Source organism: Scyliorhinus torazame, chromosome 15, assembly GCF_047496885.1.
Source record: "Scyliorhinus torazame isolate Kashiwa2021f chromosome 15, sScyTor2.1, whole genome shotgun sequence".
Classification (NCBI taxonomy): domain Eukaryota; kingdom Metazoa; phylum Chordata; class Chondrichthyes; order Carcharhiniformes; family Scyliorhinidae; genus Scyliorhinus; species Scyliorhinus torazame.
Genome location: NC_092721.1, coordinates 86,056,599 through 86,077,174, shown reverse-complemented (window position 1 = coordinate 86,077,174; position 20,576 = coordinate 86,056,599). Strand labels below are relative to the sequence as shown.

At 46.5% G+C, this 20,576-nt stretch overlaps 1 protein-coding gene across 1 annotated transcript in view; it reads left to right on the top strand.

The window, feature by feature from the left end:
- arhgap42a (Rho GTPase activating protein 42a) overlaps nucleotides 1–20,576 on the top strand; it is a 572,455-nt gene that overhangs the window by 315,184 nt on the left and 236,695 nt on the right. The gene's annotated exons all lie outside the window — the stretch shown is intronic.

Genomic DNA, 20,576 nt, shown 5'->3' with positions numbered 1-20,576 from the left:
TGAGCTCTAGGTTTTAGAACGTCAGCAGCAGCTGGCATTACTTCAATACTCCTATGAGGTTGAGAGCTTTATGAATAACATGTTTGAGTATATGTGGCCACCCTACAACTTAAAAGTATGCAGGAAGAGAAGGAATGGGACTGGCAGTCAAATAGGAACAGGTAGGTAGTGAAGGCGTCTCCAGAGTGCATCCCACTCTCCAACCAGTATTCAGTTCTGAATGCTGATGAGAGTAAAGTGATGGTTCATCTGGGGAGTAAAATCGGAGCCACGTCCATGTCACCATGGGTGGGATTTAGCTACACTGGGAGATTCAAGTTAGACTGAAGAAGCAAGAGTGATAGCTGATTCAATAGTTAAGGGATATTAATAGATAGGTGTTTCTGCAGTGGCAGAAGTGAATCCAGGAGGTTTGCTACCTAGCTAATGTCAGGATGAAGGAAGTCATTGAGTGGCTGCAGAGCACCCTGAGTGGGAAGGGTGAACATTCAGCAGTCGTAATCCACATTGGTGCAAACACCAAAGGCAGAAAGAGGGATGTGGTCCTGCAGTCAAAATTTAGGGAGCTGGTAGAAAATTAATGAGTAGGACCTCAAAAGTAGTAATATCCTGATTCAAATCAAATGGAAGTGTGTACAGGATTCAACATTTATTGACCCCTTTTGTCACATTTTGGCTCAATGCTTTAAGTTTCCTTTGAATTTTCTGGGGGGGTTTCTGCAGTATTCCTTTAAGGGGTTGCTCCTTTAATTTGTCCCTCAGTTTGTTTGATTTAGTTTAAGTGGCTGTTTGTTTTACACAAAAGAGTATACAAGTCTGCAGAAGGCACAAAAATCAGTTTCACACTGGCTTGAAATTATAGTTGGACCTTCTGATGCTGCCTGCTATGGCAGTTCGGGAATCCTGCTGGAGGCCGGTGTGAAATCAATTTGCATCCTGCTTTTCGGATATGGAAGGAGGCCCGACTGATTCTCTGTGATGCCAGCAGGACAAAACACCGCTCCAGAATACCACAGCAGGAGTTTGGAATGGGGGTCACCAGCAATTCTGGACTATGGAACACCACAGCAGTGGGCGGGGGCAACATCTATCAGGTGGATCTTCCATCTTCAGTTTCATCGAGGATGTCCATTTTTCAGACTCAAGAGTGTCCCTGGAGGTCCATCTTCTTTCTTCAACAGTGGATTAGTGATATTGGGCATCTTTTAAATATGGCATCCAGATATGACGGCGGAATGCACGCCATCAAGCCAAGCCAGCCCTGCTATGGAGACCGCACAAACACCCCGGATGCATAATTAATTACAATGGGGCGGAAGTCCCAGATGGTATAGTTCCATCCTGGGTCTTAAATATACCTGGATTTCAGGAAAGATAGGAAAGGAAGAAAAGGGTGGGCAATGCTGGAGAAAGAAGATGTCCCAGAGGGATTTAGGATGGAATCTATTTGAAGAGAGCTTAGGAACAAAAGAGATGTAATTACACTGCTTGGTGTTGTCTATAGGCCACCAACTAATGGGGGAGATGTAGAGGAACAAATTTGCAAGACAATTATCGAGGTTCAAAAATTCTAGGAAATTTATAATGAGGGACTTTAATGCCATATTATGGACTGAGTTAGTCGTAATGTAAAGGCAATGAGGAGTAAGAGTTCCCATAGTGTGTTCAGGAAAATTTTCCACAGCAGTATGTTTCCAGCCCAACAAGAAAGGACATACTCTTGGGGCGAGGTAGTATTGATATAACACTTGGTTTGCATGGGTTGTTTTGTGTTGGGGTTATTTTTGTAATATTGTAAAATTTTGTTTGAATCAAAATTTGAAAAAAAAAACCGAAAGGAGGTACTATTAGACCTGGTTCTTGGGAATGAGGTGGGTCAAGTGGATTTTCCTCAGAGAAAATTTAGGGGACAGTGATCATTGTAACATAAGGACTTCCGGTTGCGGCGATGCCCAGCTAAGCCGCACGTTTCGGCGGCTCCAGCTCCAACGGACCTTCGGGCTCTTTTAAGAGCCCCAACGGGAAATTTTTGGGCGACGCAACCCGGTGTGGGGTGAGTGAATAGGGAGTCCTCCCCCCCCCCCCCCCCCCCCCCCCCAATGAAAGAGGAAAATATCGGCGGCGGCAGCTGCAGCGCGAGGAATCGTCGACGAAAGGGACAGAAGACACAAGATGGCAGCGGAGAAAGCCCAGGCGACATGGGGGCCCGAGCAAGACGAATTTCTGAGACGGTGTGTGGAGCTACTAAAGAGGGAGGTGCTGACCCCGATGCTACAGGCAATTGAGGGGCTCAAGGAGGCACAAAGGACCCAGGAGACAGAGCTCCGCGTGGTGGAGCAGAAGGTGACGGATAATGAGGACGAGATCCTGGGCCTGGCGGTCAAAACACAGACGCACGAGGCACTCCATAAAAAGTGCATTGAAAGGATTGAGGCCCTAGAAAACAGAGCCCGAAGGACGAATCTTCAGATACTGGGTCTCCCTGAGGGAGTGGAAGGAGTGGACTGTGGAGCTTATGTAAGTACGATGCTAAGCTCATTGATGGGAGCTGAGGCCCTTACGGGCCCCTTGGAGGTGGAGTGGGCACATCGGATCCCGGCGAGAAGACCAAAAGCGGGAGAACCACCCAGGGCGACATTCGTGCGATTTCACCGCCTTAAAGGTAGAGAAGAGGTCCTGAGATGGGCTAAGAAGGTGCGGAGTAGCAGATGGGAGAATGCAGTGGTACGGGTGTACCAGGATTGGAGTGCGGAGGTGGCGAGAAGGAGGGCAAGTTTTAACCGAGCCAAGGAGGTGTTACACAAAAAGAAGGTGAAGTTCGGGATGCTGCAGCCGGCACGACTATGGGTCACGTACCAGGAGAGACACCATTATTTCGATACGGCGGAAGAAGCATGGACCTTTATTAAAGAGGGGAAATTGGATCGGAACTGAGGGACTGATACTGTAGGGAATGTTATTGTTATTGTTATGGTTGATGTAAATAGAGAAGTAAATTGGGATGGGGGGAGACACTAGGAAATGTGGGCGCCGGTGAGGGGGGAAAGAAGGGACATAGGCGGAGAATGAGGAATGGGAGGGGAAGAGGAAAGGGAGCTGCGCCACAAGAGGCGGGTCAGATAAAGGGATGTTCCCGCGCCAGAAAGATTATGGCGGGAAGACAGGCGCAAGGCGGATGGGAGTTCCCCACACGGGGGGGTCAAGGAGTGAGCAGGAGTAGCCGGGGTCAGTTGAAGTCAGCTTACTTGCGGAAGTAATATGGGGGGAGCAATCACGCTAGAAAGGGATCTAGCGGGGCGGGGGGGGGGGGGGGTGGAGGGGGGACAACTGGGTTGCTGCTGCGGAAATCAAAAGGGAAATGGCTAAAGAGTGGGTGGACGGGGATGGAATGCGACGCCTGGGGAGCGAGTGGGAGCGCGGAGGCGGGATATGGGACTGGCCTAGAGAAGGTGATGGCTAGTCGACACGGGAGGGGGGCAGGTAGCCCCCTAGTGAGGCTGATCACGTGGAACGTGAGAGGCCTGAACGGACCGATTAAAAGGGCCCGAGTGCTCGCGCACTTGAAAGGACTAAGGGCAGACGTGGCTATGCTCCAAGAGACGCACCTGAAGGTGGCGGAGCAAGTTAGGTTAAGGAAAGGATGGGTGGGACAGGTGTTCCACTCAGGACTAGATGCAAAGAATAGAGGGGTGGCCATATTGGTGGGGAAACGGGTAGCATTTGAAGCAAAGAACATCGTAGCAGATAGCGGAGGTAGATATGTAATGGTGAGTGGCAGGCTGGAGGGAATGGAGGTCGTGTTGGTTAATGTATATGCCCCGAATTGGGACGATGCGGGATTTATGAGACGGATGTTGGGTCGTATACCGGACCTGGAGGTAGGAAACCTGATATTGGGAGGGGACTTCAATACCGTGCTGGACCCAGGGCTAGATAGATCCAGATCAAAGACCGGAAGAAGGCCGGCAGCGGCCAAGGTGCTCAGGGGGTTTATGGACCAAATGGGGGGAGTGGATCCATGGCGATGTCTTAGACCGAGGGCCAGTGAGTTCTCCTTCTTCTCCCATGTCCATAAAGTGTACTCCCGGATAGAGTTTTTTGTTCTGGGAAGGTCGTTGATCTCAAGGGTGGAAGAAGCTGAGTATTCAGCCATAGCGGTTTCGGACCATGCCCCACACTGGGTGGACCTGGAACTAGGAGAGGAAAGGGAGCAGAGAGCACTCTGGCGATTAGATGTGGGATTGATGGCGGACGAGGGAGTGTGTGGAAGAGCGCGGGGGTGTATTGAGAGATATCTGGAGGTCAATGACGACGGGGAGGTCCGTGTGGGAGTGGTATGGGTGGTCAGAGGAGAGCTGATCTCCATTGGGGCCCACAAAGGGAAAACAGAGGCCAAGGAAAGGGAAGAATTACTGGGGGAGATTTTAAGGGTGGACAGGGAATTTGCAGAGACCCCGGAGGAGGGACTGTACAGGGAGAGGAGATGACTCCAGACAGAGTTTGACCTCCTGACCACCAGAAAGGCTGAGGTGTTGTGGAGGAAGGCACAGGGGAGGAGGTATAAATATGGGGAAAAGGCTAGTCGCCTGCTGGCTCATCAGTTGCGAAAGAGGACAGCGGCGAGGGAGATAGGGGGAATTAGAGACGAAAAGGGAGCCACGGTGCGAAGAGCAGGGAAGATAAACGAGGTGTTCAAGACCTTTTATGAGGGACTGTATAGGTCCCAACCCCCAGAGGGAGAGGAGGGGATGCGGCAGTTCCTGGATCAATTGAGGTTCCCGAGGGTGGAGGAGCAGGAGGTGGAAGGCCTGGGGGCACCGATTGGGGTGGACGAGGTTATTAAGGGGCTGGGGAACATGCAAGCAGGGAAGGCTCCGGGACCAGACGGGTTCCCGGTGGAATTTTATAGAAAATACGTGGACTTGTTGGCCCCGTTGTTGGTGAGGACGTTCAATGAGGCCAGGGAAGGAGGGACTTTACCCCCGACAATGTCGGAGGCGACGATATCGCTAATTCTGAAGAGGGATAAAGATCCGTTGCAGTGCGGGTCCTATAGACCTATTTCATTATTGAATGTGGACGCCAAATTGCTGGCAAAGGTACTGGCATCGAGGATAGAGGACTGTGTCCCGGGGGTGGTGCACGAAGACCAGACAGGGTTCGTAAAGGGGAGACAACTGAATGTCAACGTGCGACGACTATTAGGGGGGATAATGATGCCTCCAGTGGAGGGGGAGGCAGAGATAGTGGCGGCAATGGATGCAGACAAGGCATTTGATAGGGTGGAGTGGGAGTATTTATGGGAGGTGTTAAGGAGTTTTGGGTTCCGGAACGGGTTTATTAGCTGGGTCAAACTTCTTTATGGGGCCCCAACGGCAAGTGTAGTCACGGGTCGGCAAAGATCGGAGTATTTCCGATTATATAGGGGAAAAAGACAGGGATGCCCGCTATCTCCACTGTTGTTCACGTTGGCAATTGAACCTCTGGCCATGGCGTTGAGAGACTCCAGGAAATGGAGAGGGATGATTAGAGGGGGAGAAGAACACCGAGTCTCGCTATACGCGGATGACCTACTGTTGTATGTGTCGGACCCAGCGGGGGGGATGATAGAGGTTATGCAGATGTTGAGGGAGTTCGGAGATTTCTCGGGATATAGGCTGAACATGGGGAAGAGTGAACTATTCGTGATACACCCAGGGGACCAGAGTAGAGAGATAGAAGGCCTGCCTCTAAGAAAAGTGGAAAGAAACTTCCGATACCTGGGGATTCAGATCGCTAGGAGCTGGGGAGCCTTACACAGACTTAATCTGACACGATTGATAGAACAAATGGAGGAGGACTTCAAGAGGTGGGACATGCAGCCTCTGTCGTTGGCGGGCAGAGTGCAGGCAATTAAGATGATGGTCCTCCCGAGGTTCTTATTTGTATTTCAATGTCTCCCTATACTAATCACTAAGACCTTTTTTAAAAAAATAGACAGGAGCATCACGAGCTTCGTGTGGGCAGGGAAAGTCCCGAGGGTAAGGAGAGGGTTCCTACAACGTAGCAGGGACAGAGGAGGATTGGCGCTATCGAATTTGGGCGACTACTATTGGGCCGCCAATGTGGCGATGATTCGTAAATGGATGATGGAGGGAGAGGGAGCGGCGTGGAAAAGACTGGAGAGAAAGTCCTGTAAAGGGATGAGCTTAGAGGCGCTGGTGACGGCGCCGCTACCGCTCTCACCAAGAAAGTTTACCACGAACCCGGTGGTGGCGGCAACATTGAATATCTGGGGACAATGGAGGCGACAGAGAGGTGTGCGGGGAGCCCTGGTGGGGTCCCCAATCAGGAACAACCATAGGTTAGCCCCAGGAAGAATGGATGGAGGATTTCAGAGCTGGCACCAGTTGGGAATTAGGAGGGTGGGAGATTTATTTATAGATGGGACGTTTGCGAGCTTGGGAGCATTGGAGGAAAAGTATAAGTTGCCCCTGGGAAACTTCCTTAGATATATGCAGGTGAGGGCGTTCACAAGACAACAGGTGAGGGAATTTCCACTGCTCCCGGCACAGGGGATTCAGGACAGAGTGCTTTCGGGGGTGTGGGTCGGAGAGGGCAAGGTGTCAGAGATATACCGAGAGATGAGGGAGGAGGGGGAGGAGTTGGTGGGCGAATTAAAAGGAAAGTGGGAAGAAGAGCTAGGGGAGGAGATAGAGGAGGGTATGTGGGCTGATGCCCTAAGCAGGGTAAATTCCTCTTCCTCGTGCGCCAGGCTTAGCCTGATTCAATTCAAGGTGCTACATAGAGCACACATAACGGGAGAAAGACTGAGCAGGTTCTTTGGAGTGGAGGACAAGTGTGGGAGGTGCGGCGGAAGCCCGGCAAACCACGCACATATGTTTTGGTCGTGCCCGGCACTGGAGGGGTATTGGAAGGGAGTGACGGGAGTGATTTCCAAGGTGGTGAAAGCCCGGGTCAAACCAGGCTGGGGGCTAGCTCTATTTGGAGTTGCGGATGAGCCGGGAGTGCAGGAGGCGAAAGAGGCCGACGTTGTGGCCTTTGCGTCCCTAGTAGCCCGGCGCAGGATTCTACTCATGTGGAAGGAGGCGAAACCCCCCGGACTGGAGGCCTGGGTAAACGATATGGCGGGGTTCATAAAACTGGAGCAGATAAAGTTTGCCCTGAGAGGATCGGCTCAAGGGTTCACCAGGCGGTGGCAGCCATTCCTCGACTACCTAGGGGAACGTTAGAGGGAAGAAAGATGACCAGCAGCAGAAACCCAGGGGGGGAGGGGGGGGGGGGGTGGAAGTTTTAGTTTATGTTAAACGATTAGATTACCATGTTGATTAGCCATTTGTTTATTGTTAAACTTTCTTTACTGTTATGTTCGATCTGTGAAGGGAAAACATTTTGATCGAAAACATTTTCAATAAAATATATTTTTTTAAAAAATCATTGTAACATAAGGTTTGGCCCACGAGAACTGATTGGTCCTCTCTGCCAATCGGCAAGGTTCCAGCTGGGTTTGCGAGTAAGCTCCCAAATCCCACCCTGGCTCAGCCCCTCTGAGGTCAGAACCAAAACAATGGTGTGCAGGCCAGAGTACATCGACATGGTAGTGTCTGCACTGTGCTTGGTTTGTTCCTGCAGGGCAGTCTACAATCTGTCCTTTGAGGAATCTTCGTGCTCCAAAGAGTGGCTGATCACAGTGCACGTGTCCTAGGTGAACACCTCCACAGTTCGGGCCAGAGCATGCAACCCCTCTGGTGTAGCTGCCAAATATTAATGGACCTCGTGCTCAACATCCAGCATCTACTGCCTCACAGACGACTCCAAAGGCTCATCATCCAACTTGGAATTGGTCGCTGGATAACCTGGACACTCCTCTGACTGTCTGAGGCCTGTTTCTCTGCCTTAACCAGCACGTGCATGACCCTCTTCTGAGTTGCCAGTTATCTGCAATGACGCTTGGTGCTGAGAGAGGAGGTGATGCTACATCCTTCTAGGGTTCCTTTTCCTAAGAGGGAGGTGGTGGCCTGACTTCTGGAAAACGGTGAGTGGAAGAGACTTCTCCTGAAACAGATACATGAGTAAGAGGATTATTGGACATTAGAGATTTTGCCACATCAGCCCGATCACACGACCCTTATCTGTGGAGGTTTTACTGTTGATCCGACTGGACTCGGCAGATGCAATGTGCCCTTGAACAATCATCTGAGCTTCAAATTATGAAGCCTGTCATGTTTCTAATGTATAAACTATATTCACTATCCGGTTTGGATAATGCCTACCCTGCATTATACCTCCAATGGCCCTTTCCCTTTCCTAACAGTGTGAGCCTTTTGCCACCTCGCGTGAGCCAGACCTTCCTCCTGTTGTATCTCTGCTGATACGCAAAGAGTCCATTAGTGCCAGCACCTCCTCTTCAAAATAACCCAAGACTTTCAGGTTGGAACTCCCCTGCCTCTACAGTTTCTTTTGTGGTATTGCGTGCTCATTTCACTTGGAAGGATTTGAGAGATCAATCATTAACAATTTTAAAAACTCTTATTGTATGTCTCCAACCCCATATTCTTCAGTGTATACCAGCTTAGAAGCTCAGAGGTCATGTGTCATATACACATCCTGCAAACCGCCCTATAATTAGACCATTGCTTGAAATGCACAAAGACATTGTCAAGAACAGCTGTATTCTTATAGAATCATGCTGCCTTTGAAAAGCAGCCAAATGCAGTCACCTCCTGCATTTGTAAAAGTGAACTCTAGCACACTGGACCAAGATAGCTCATAATGAAATCATATTCTTCCTGGCTGACCTCATTAGGTAATTGCACCTTTTCTGCCAATGGGACCAAGTCCTTCTGACCAAACCCACACAAATGGGCTGGTTTAACTCAGTGGTCTGGACAGCTGGTTTGTGATGCAGAACAAGGCCAGCAGCGCGGGTTCAATTCCCGTACCAGCTGAGAATTCTGAATTCTCCCTCTGTGTACCCAAACAGGAGCCGGAAATCGGCGACTAGGGGCTTTTCACAGTAACTTCATTTTGATGTTAGCCTACTTGTGACAATCAAGGTTACTTATTATTTATTTATTGACTACCTCCTCCCACACAGCTTGTGTCTGGTTGGGCTTCCTCCTCTTGCCAGGGGCTGGCATAACTGTTCACATCAGTATGTTGCACATAGGAGAGCTCTGAGTGAGTCCTCATTGAATCTAGGGCTGGCCCCTCTGCTCCCTTTCTCCCTTCACTCCAATGTTATTGACATCTCTTTATGGAAACATGTAATGAAAAAAACCATAGAAAATAGGACATGAAGATGTCACTCAACCCGTTGAGTCATTCACCATGATCATGGCTGATCCTCTATCTCAACACCATACCCCTACTCTCTCCCCATATTCCTTGATGCCTTTGGTGTCTAGAAATGTATTGTTGTTTTAATATATTCAGTAATTTGGCCTCCACAGCCTTCTCTGCTAGAGAATTCCACAGATTCACCACCCTTTGAGTGAAGACATTTCCCCTCATTTCAGTCCTAAATGACCTATGCCGTATCCTGAGACTGCGACGCATTGTTCTAGACCACTTAGCCAGTGGAAATCATCCCTGCATCCAGTCTGCCAGTCCTGTCAGAATTTGAAATGTGTCAATAAGCTTCCCACTCATTCTTCTAAACCATAGTGAATACAGGCTCAGTCAACCCAATTTCTCCTGATTCGATAATGTTGCCATCCCAGGAGCCAGTCTGGTGAACCTTCACTGCACTTTCTCTATGGAAAGCATATCTTTTCTTGAGTAAGGAGACCAAAATTGCACATAATACTCCAACTGTTGTCTCATCAAGGCCCTGTACAGTTGCAGTAAGATACCCTTGCTCCTGTACTGAAGTCCTCTTGCAATACACACCAACATACCATTTGCCTTCCTAGCTGCTTGATGCACCTGCATGCTTGCTTTCAGTGGCTGGTGTATTAGGACACCAGATCCCTTTGTACATCAACATTTCCCAATCAATCACCATTTAAATAATACTCTGCCATTCTGTTTTTCGTACTGAAGTGGATAACCACACTTATCCACAGACTGCATCTGCTATGTATCTGTCCATCACTTAACTTGTCGAAAGCATCTTGAAACTTCTTCCTCACCACTCACAGTCCCATCTAATTTTATGTTGTCAACAAACTTGAAAATATTACTTTTGGTTCCCTCATCCAAATCATTCATGTCTATTGTGAATAGCTGGGTACCAAGCACTGATCCCTGCAGTTCCCACTAGTCACTGCCTGCCATTCTGAAAAATACCTATTTATTCCTACTCTCTGTATCCTAGCTGTTAATCAATTCTCAATCCAGGCCAATATATTACCCCCAATCCCATGTGCTTTAATTTTGCACACTAACCTCTTATGTGGGACTTTATCAGAAATGTTCTGGAAATCCGAATTCATACGTTCAGTTATCTATCTTACTAGTTACGTCCTCTTAAAACTCCAGTAGGTTTGTCAAACATTATTTCCCTTTCATAAATCCATGTTGACTTGGTCTAAGGTTTGTAGTAATGTTCTCCAGGGGTCCGTACGGCGATCTTGCTCTTCCTGATGTATATTAATGATCTAAATCTTGGTGCACAGGGGACAATTCAAAGTTTGCAGATTGTACAAAACTTGGAATTCTTGTAAATTGAGATGACAGTGTAGAACTTCAAAAGGACATAGACAAGTTGGTGGAGTAGGCATATGATTGGTGCTGATGAAGTTCAATGCAGAGAACTGTGAAGTGATGCCTTTTGGTAGGAAGAATATGGAGAGACAATAGAAAATAAGAGGCAAAATTCTTAAGAGAGTACAGGAGCAGAGGGACCTGAGTGGAGAGAACACTTAATAAAACATAGAGGGCGCGATTCTCCGAGCCCTGCGCTGGGCCGGAGAATCGCCACAACCGCGCCACGCCACCCCGACGTCGGCGCGCGATTCTCCGAGGTGTGGAGAATCACCCCTGGTCGCTGCCGGCGGGAACTCTGCGCAAAGGGTCGGGTGGCGGCCTGTGGGGTGGGGAAAAGCACTCCTTCACCGGGGGGGCTCCGATGGGGTCTGGCCCGCGATCGGTGCCCACCAATCGGCGGGCCGCCCCCCACCCCCTCCCCCCACGGGCCTACTTTGTTGCGCGGCTGGCCCCTGAACCCCTACGCCATGTTGCGTCGGGGCCGGCACACTGAAGAAGTCCTCTGCGCATACTCGGGTTGGTGTGGCCCAACTGCGCATGTGCGGGTTGGCGCGGCGCCCATTTGGCGCCGAGAAGGGAGGCTGGAGCGGCGTGAACCGCTCCAGCCTCCCTTCTCGGCGCCAAATGGGCGCCGCGCCATGAACGGCGTGAACCGCTCCCGCGCCATGCTGGCCCCCTGTGGGGGTCAGAATCACTACTGCCCGCGGCCGCTTCGCGCCATCGTGAAACGTGACGGCGTTCACGACGCGGGAACACTTAGTCTCCATTTCGGAGAATCGCGCCCAGAGTTTCCTGGGCTTTAGGGGCATAGCGTATAAGAGCAAGGAGATTATGTTGAACTTATGCAAGACACTAGTTAGACCTCAGCTGAAATATTGTGTACTGTTCTGGGTGTCACACTATAAGAAGGATGTGAATGCATTAGAGAGAGTGCAAAAGCAGTTTACAAGAATGGTTCCCGGGATGAGAAATTTCAGTTATGAGGATTGATTGGAGAGTTTGGAACTGTTCTCCTAAGAGGAGATTTGACAGAGATATTCAAAATCGTGGGGGCTGCTGACAGAATAGATAGGGAGAAATTGTTCCCACTCGTAAAAGGATCAAGAACGAGAGGGCACAGATTTGAAGCAATTTGCAAAAGAAGCAAATGTGATGTGTGAAAAAACATTTTCACACAATGAGGGGTTTGAGCTTGACATGCATTGCTTGGAAGTGTGGTGGAGGCAGATTCAATCGAGGTATTCAAGAGGGCATTAGATGATTATTTGGTTAGAAACATAGGAGTACGGGGAAAAACCTGTGGAATGGCACTAAACCATGGTGCTTGTTTGGTGAGATGGTGCATAAATTATGGGCTGAATGGTCTCCTTCAGCACTGTGACTATACTGTGAAGTGGGGGTCTCGTGAAGGTAAATGGGTTGGAGAGAGTGATACTTATATATGGCAGGGTGGTGGGATATTCTTCCAGGTGATTCGGAGGGGAACTCACCTGTGCATAATTAATGAATTCCAAGCGCAGAATCTGGCATGGGATTCTACCATTCTGGCCAGAGAAAGGCGCTGACGAAGCCACCCACCACCCACTTAGTCTCAAAAAGGGAGAACTCCGGCCTTTGTTTCTCATAAAGCTTAAGGGTTGCCAATTCTCCAGGACTGTCCCGGAGTCACCAAGATATAAATATAATCTCCTGAACACTACCTTGAGCAACTTGGGATAAACATCCCTTCAAAAAGTGTTTTCATTTCCTTTAAAAACTAATTTATCGTATAAAAATCATTGGAGATTAGAGAAGAAGGTTGATTTACTATTAGGAATCATGTAGTTGGGTAATGAAGAGGCTGTTTGATTTGCTGTTGGCGTACTACAACAGTGTAAGTGCTTGGTGACTAATGGCTAGATATAGGTGGAACTCTCTGGCCTCACTGCAGCGCAGCAGATCTGAAAAATGTGGTGAACCGTTCAAAGGTCTATTGACTTTGGTGGGACCAGAAGACACTGCCGGTGGGAGGTGCCATAAAATTCCACCCGATGGGGCCAGGGCTCTTAACAAAGGGAGATTGTGTGATGAAACCCCCAGAAGTATCCCCAACTAGAGTTGGCAACTTGTCAGAATCCTTGTTCTCATCTGTGTTTCTATGAGAAATACCTAGCAGAAAACAAGCACCTTCTGACAAGAATGAAGAGAAAATCTGAGCACAAGATCAGATTGCTATTTTTAATATTTTAAGAATAAGATTTTAATAATGAAATCTGTGAGTGCAACTTTGCAGCAATCTCAGGAACAAATCTTGTGCCCATGCAGTTAGTGATGTCATTATTAGGATTTTGATTGTCTTGCTAGGGAGTTTTCAGATATCCAAGAAAAATCAATATAGGCCAGGACGGGAAAAACTGCTTTGCTTGCTTGTTCAGGGTGGAAATGCAGCTGCAGCCAGAGCTGATCGGAGTTAATTTGCATCTCTTTCAGTGGTGCTTTTAGACAAGATGGTGGGGAACTGGGTGGGCCAGTGCTTTAGACACCAGCCTTTGACCTCTGGGACCTAGGTTCAAATCTGGCCCAGATTGATATGTTTGAATTCTGCTTCATTGACTGACCATAAGATTCTGTATGACCATAAGATTCTGTACGATTCTATGCCCAATAAGTTTGCTCAGCTTAAATCTAGATTGAATGAATAACTGCAGTATAATAATTTGGCATTAAATTATAATATAATTGAGGTCACTGGACGGTTAGTGACAGAAATGGAAACAACTTCAAGAAACATGGTGAGACTACGTGATACAGAGATATAGTTATTAACTGAAAATACTTGGGCAAGGTCTGTAAAGTGGTTTGAAAGCTGTCACCATTTTTTAACCAATGTGAGACTAAAAACATTAGGAATGCAATTATGAGCTGTTGGTTCTGTAAATTATGTAAAATATGTGCAGTAATGTTGTACATAAATTGACTGCCACCTGTACATTTTGAAGGACTCATGGAGTTTAGAACTCTTCCGTGGTTCATTGATGGTCTCTAGTGGTGAAAATGCAGACTGCAGCAGAGTACACACAAACATAAAACGTGGGTATATTGAAAATATCCCATTGGTACGTGCAGGCATCACATTATAAGTGCAAAATAATCTTAAATTGCCAACACTTTTAACAACACAACTCTTAACTGACCAACATCTTTTAATCTAAAATAAATATAAAATATGTGATCCATGATCTTAACTCTAGAAAGAGACCAGCTTACACAAACCTAAATAGCTGAATAGTACCTCCTGGTCTACATTTTGCTGTAATAATAATGGCAAGGCTATCAGTGCTCACTAGTATTATAGGGTAAATCTGACAGTAACATTTGCCGTTCGTGTTGTTACTAACTTTTGGTTGGTTCATTTGGCTCTGTTTTATAACCTTTGCTCTCGAGTCGCCAGGTATCTTTATGATACCGCCACGAGGTTCAAGTTTGAGTAATAACCAATAACTCAATACACCGATTAGTAAGATTTAGATCAAAGCACATTTATTATACACAGTAATCGCTACTCATGCACAAATTCTACGTCTAAGCTACTTCTACGACTAACAGGCCTGTACTTAACTTCGGACTGGCCCACCAGGTCAGGGGAACAAATGGCCTTTCGTTCGGTTTCTGAGTCTGCGGGATTCGAAGTTGGTACGGAGTGATAGCTAGGAGCGCCTTTCTCGTAGCGAGCGTTGACTTAAGACTTACGATCTCTCGGCGGCCGTTGGACCGGTCATGGTCAATGTTGGTTCGTGTTGCTGGGTGACCCGGTCAAGAAGAAGAGGAGCCGATTTGAACTTGGGGGCTTAGCTTTATAGTCCCCAGGGGCTTCCCGCCTTTCGGGGCGGACCCTGTAGCTGGTTCTAGGTGATTGGACTTCGTTCCAATCGCTTGGTTCGATTTCTCCAATACTGGAGCGGTTCCCTGATCGATGGGCGGTCTTGAGGTGTCCGTTAACCTCTTTTGTGTTGGTTCCTGCTGGCGCCGAGGAGTCTGGCTTAGTTTTGTTTGTCCCAAATGTTGCTATTGTTCCCGGGGATCGCTTATTAGTATGTAGATGGTTGCTACATTATTATGCAGATGGCTGCTAGTGTCGATGCTGTCTGGGCCTTTGCAGAGTTAAATACACAGCAAACCTGCACCTTCTGGTTTCTGCCTGTGTTGGCTGAATTTCCCTTCAGCCTTTGCCGTTCGCCATTTTAAATCGGGACTTGGCCAACTCAGATGGCTACAGTGTATGCATAGTTAAACATGAAATTCAGAAGTTAATGTCAAGTATACCCTCTCCCCTTCCATTTACTGTGCTTTTCATAGAATTTACAGTGCAGAAGGAGGCCATTCGGCCCATCGAGTCTGCACCGGCTCTTGGAAAGAGCACCCTACCCAAGGTCAACAGCTTCACCCTATCCCATATCCCAGTAACCCCACCCAACACTAAGGGCAATTTTGGACACTAAGGGCAATTTATCCTGGCCAATCCACCTAACCTGCACATCTTTGGACTGTGAGAGGAAACCGGAGCACCCGGAGGAAACCCACGCACACACATGGGGAGGAAGTGCTGACTCCGCACAGACAGTGACCCAAGCCGGAATCGAACCTGGGACCCTGGAGCTGTGAAGCAATTGTGCTATCCACAATGCTACCTTGCTGCTTTTACAATCTTTAACAATAGGATCTGCACCAAAATCAGTATTACTGTGTGACCTTTGGCTCATTGACCATTTATTCCACATTAAAAATAGTCATAAGAATTATGGCAACATGTTCAATACCCAAAATTCAGATTTTGATTTTCCCCCAATTTTGGACACTTGGGGCCTTGGGAGGTCGAGGGGCAATCACGTTGATGTGGAGCATAGAAAGAAGACCAGCCCACCACTGTAAACAAATAAGGGTGACACAGTGGTTTGCACTGCTGCCTCACAGAACCAGGGATCCAGGTTCAATTCTGGCCTTGGGCGACTATGTGTGAAGTTTGCATGTTCTCAACCGTATTTGCGTGGGTTTCCTCCTGGTGCTCCGGTTTCTTCTCCCAGTCCAAAAATATGCAGGTTAGGTTGGGGCCATGTTAAAATTGCTCCTTAATGTCCCAAAAAGATGTGTAGGTTATGTTAAAGGGTTATTGGGATGGGGGAGGGCAGGGAGAACTTGGGTGGAATGACCATTCAGAGGGCTGGTGCAGACCCGATGGGCCGAATGGCCTCCTTCTGCACTGTAAGGATTCTGTGAAGCCAATAACTAGTCCAGTGCACCATTGATAACTAGTGTTGAACCAAATTTACCTGGTATTTGGGTGATAAGACCAAATTTTATTTAACTGAATATCAAATTCAATATTTTAAAAATTTAACATTTTCTGACTATTCCAGTTTTCAGACAACCAGATTTTGGATACCCAACCTGTATCCTCTGTAGTAAGTTTTTAATATCATAATCAATGATAATTACTGATGAACAACTTTTCTGGCCCTGAATTTTTTTTTTAGATGTGTAGAGTTTTATTTCCTCAGGAGAAAATTAATTTTGCAGATTTAAAGATAAACATTTTTCCAGATTTCTGTGTTATAATAATACTATAATATATTAAGTAGTAAGTAGGCTTACATTAACACTGCAATGAAGTTACTGTGAAAAGCCCCTAGTCGCCACATTCCGGCGCCTGTTCGGGTACACCGAGGCGATTGTCCAATTCACCTAAGAGCACATCTTTCGGGACTTGTGAAGGAAACCAGAGGTCCCGGGGGAAACTCACGCAGACACAGGGAGAATGTGCAGACTCCGCACAGACAGTGACCCAAGCTGGGAATCGAATGTGGGACCCTGGCACTGTGAAGCAACAGTGGTAACCACTGTGCTACCGTGCTGCCCTTACTCTCGTTTCTATCTCCTAATCTAATCTGCAGATCACAATCTTTATTTCAGTCCTTGTGCAATGAATTAGGTGTAATTTCTATGTTCCGTTATTTCTTCTTGTTTGCAGGGGATCGGTTAGCTTAGTTGGCTGGATAGATGGTTCGTGATGTGGAGCAATACCAAGAGCGCAAGCTCAATTTTCGTTTCAGTTGAGGTTATTCATGAAGACCTCGCCTTCTCAACCTTGCCCCTTGCCTGCGGTTTGGTGACCCTCAGGTTAAATCACCACCAGTCCGCACCCAAAGGGGAGAGCAGCCTATGGTCCTCTGGTGACATTTACATGGTGTATAGTTCAACCTGAGTGATTGAAGAACTTTGCTCCTGCTTTTCCTGCTTACAATGCCTACGATTTTCTGTAGAGGGTGCCACATTAAAACAGATGAGGATTTGTGCAAATCTTCACTGACAAGCTTGGAAAGACTAGCATATTATACTAGGTTTATTAATTGAATTTAAATTCCTTTTGCGGCCATGGTGGGTATTTGAACTTGTATGTTCAGGGCATTAATTCAAGCCTCTTGATTCCTAGTTCAGTAACATGACCACTATGGTACACTTCCACCAAGTTAGTGTGCAAAATGTGTAGAGATGCGAAAGAGCAGGTTATTTTCTAAAGGTGGTTTCTTATGTGATAGGAAACATTCTATAAGTATCTATATTAATGGTGAATATCATCTAAACTATGGTCATATTTATTTTAAAGGTATTTAGTAGTAGGCTGCACAATTAATCGTGATACCGCATTTTTCACCTGCACATTTGCAGTCAATGAGCTTGTCTTAGTTGATAGGTGGTGCACATATATCTGGACAACTGGCTGTGTATATTGCACGTTCCAATTTTTTCAGAAAGTCAAAACACACTTTTTACCCGTGCAATTACTTTACAATTCATAAAGTGAGGCTCTGAATCTTGCTGGAAGTTAAAATGCTTGTTACATACCAGTATTACAATTTTATTCATGCAAACAGATCAGAGAATCTCTACATTGCAAAAGGAGGCCATTCAGTCCATCTAGTCTGCACAGACCCTCTGAAAGAGTACCCTGCCCTATCCCTGTAATCCCAGTTAACCTGTATATCCCAGGACACTAAGGGGCAATTTTACCATGGCCTGACAATCTAACCTGCATATCTTTGGGCAGTGGGTGAAAACCGGAGCACCCGGAGGAAACCCCTGCACACACGGGGAGAAAGCTCAAACTTCACACAGTTATCCAAAGTCGGAATTGAACCTGGTCCCTGGTGCAGTGTGGCAGCAGTGAAACCACTGTGCCACCGTGACATTAGTTCATAGAGATCGACAGCCCGGGGGGCCAGTCAGCTTGTGGTTTTGTGCTAGTTCTTTGCTGGAGCATTCCAGAACTAATCCCTAGTGCCTTATCTGCCTTCATATTACAGCATCTTCCTCTGCTTCACATACTTATCCAGCCTTTCCTTAAAAGGTGCAAATGGACTCCCTTAACTACTTCCTGTGGCAAAGCATGTTCCAACAACCTTCCATGTAAAGAAATTGATCCTAACCTGTCTCCTCAGTCTTATTGTTCATTTATAATTTTAAAGTCCTCCATTTATTTTCAGTTCATTTTCTGGTAGGCAAGGTGTAAGAAGTGGTGTTCCAAAAGGATCAGAGCTGGGGCTTCAACTTTTTACAATTTATATAAATGACTTGGATGAAGTGCCCAAAGGTATGGTTGATAAATTTGCTGATGTTGAAAAGTCAGGTCGGAAAGTAAGTTCTGATAAGGATTTAAGGAGGCTACAAAGGGATATAGATAGATTATGTGACTGGGCCAAGATCTGGCAAATGGACTGTAGTGTAATGTAGGAAACAATGAAATTGTTCACTTGCTTGGGAAGAATAAAAAAAGCATGTTATCTAACTGGTGAGAGATTGCAAAGCTCGGAGATGCAGAGTGATCTGGGTGTCCTAGTGTATGTATCGCTCAACATTAGTATGTATATACAGCAAATAATTAGAAAAGCTAATAGAATGTTATTGTTTATTGCAAGGGGCATCAGTCGTACAAGACATTGGTGAGACCATGCCTTGCATATTGTGTAGAGTATTGGCGGTACGGTAGTACAGTGGGTAGCACTGTTGCTTCACAGCGCCAGGGTCCCAGGTTCGATTCCTGTCTTGGGTCACTGTTTATGCGGAGTCTGCACGTTCTCCCCATGTCTGTGTGGGTTTCCTCCGGGTGCTCCGGTTTCCTCCCATAAGTCCCGAAAGATGTGCTGTTAGGTAATTTGGGCATTCTTAATTCTCCCTCAGTGTTCCTGAGTGCGGCAACTAAGAGATTTTCACAGCAACTTCATTGCAGTGTTAATGTGAGCCTACTTGTGACACTAATAAAGATTAATATTATTATATTAATGAGGGAAGGATGCAAATGCTTTGGAAGAAATTCAATTAAAATTTCCTAAACTTATACCTGGAATTGACAGTTTGTCTAAAGAGCGAAGGTTCGACAAGCTAGGATTGTACCTGCTGGAGTTTAGAAGAGTAAGGTGAATTGATTGAAACATACAAAATCCTGAATGATGTTTACAGGGTGGATGTGGAAAGGATGTTTACTTTTGTGTGAGAATCAAAACTAGGAGGTCAATGTTCATAAATAAGGGCAGTAAGAAGTCTTACAACACCAAGTTAAAGTCCAACAGGTTTGTTTCGAATCACCAGCTTTTGGAGCACTACTCCTTTGTCAGGTGAATAAATAAGGGGTCATCCATTTAAGGAAAACCTGAGAATTATTTTTCTCTGAGGGTTGAGAGTCTTTGGAACGTCTTTCCTCAAAAGGCGGTGGAAGAAGAGTCAAAATATTTTTAAGGCAGAGGTAGATAGGTTCTTGATGAGCAGTAGGTGGGAATGTTGAGTTGAGGTTAAAATCAACCATGATCTTATTGAATGGTGAAGCAGATTTGAGGTGATAAGGCCTACTCCTGTTCTGAATCCATATGTTTGTATATAGATTTCTCTGCTGTAGTGAAAATAGTCCTCAGTCCTCATATTTCTCCTCATAGTTGGTATCCCTGGCATCATCCTGATGAAATCATTTTGTATGCTCTCTTGGATTTTAATGTCCTTTCTTTAATAGAACACTGAATTTGCAGTGCATGCTAACGAGTATCTTGCATAAACTTTGATTACTTGTTTATTCATACTCTATGCACCTATTTATAAAAAAGCAAAATACTGTTTTTATAATGGATTTATCTACTTGCTCTTTCATGGAATTATGTATTTTACCAGTTCAATTTGTTTCAGTCATTGAGGCAGATTTTTTATGACAGAAGCATTAAAATCCATGTCAGCCTTAGAAGGAAATGTAATCATTTTTGTATTGGTCTTCATTTTCTTTTCCAAACACTCATGTAAACCCATTGTTCAGCCAATTTTGAATAATCTTTGATGAGACAAATGTTGAAATTGATGAGACAAATATTGTTTTATATTGAAATGAAGACTTAGTTACATTGAAGGGAAAATGTATTTGGATATAATGCATTCAAATATTATCCTGATGGGGCAATCCCTACAAATACTAACTTTTTATTTTCACACCTGCAACCAATATAAGATGATTGATTTAAGAAACAATGGGCGGAATTCTCTGTTCCTGAGACAAAGTGACAGTGCCAACGGAGAATCTGCGGGTGATTCATGATGGGAAAATTGGCGCGAACCCCTCACCGATTCCGGTACCAGTGAGGGGCTAGCACTGGCACCACATGGAACACCTGCAGACCACACAGAAAACAGCCGGAGAATCGGCGGGTCCCAAGCCGCGGGTGAGCAGGGCCGACGAACTGCGCTGGAAAACATGGCACTGGCCATGCTGGAACCCTAACTCGCCCACCCCGATCCCCAAGGCCACCACTCCCCCCAGCCCCAGCAGCAGTCTCCCAGCCAGCAGCACGGATCCTGGA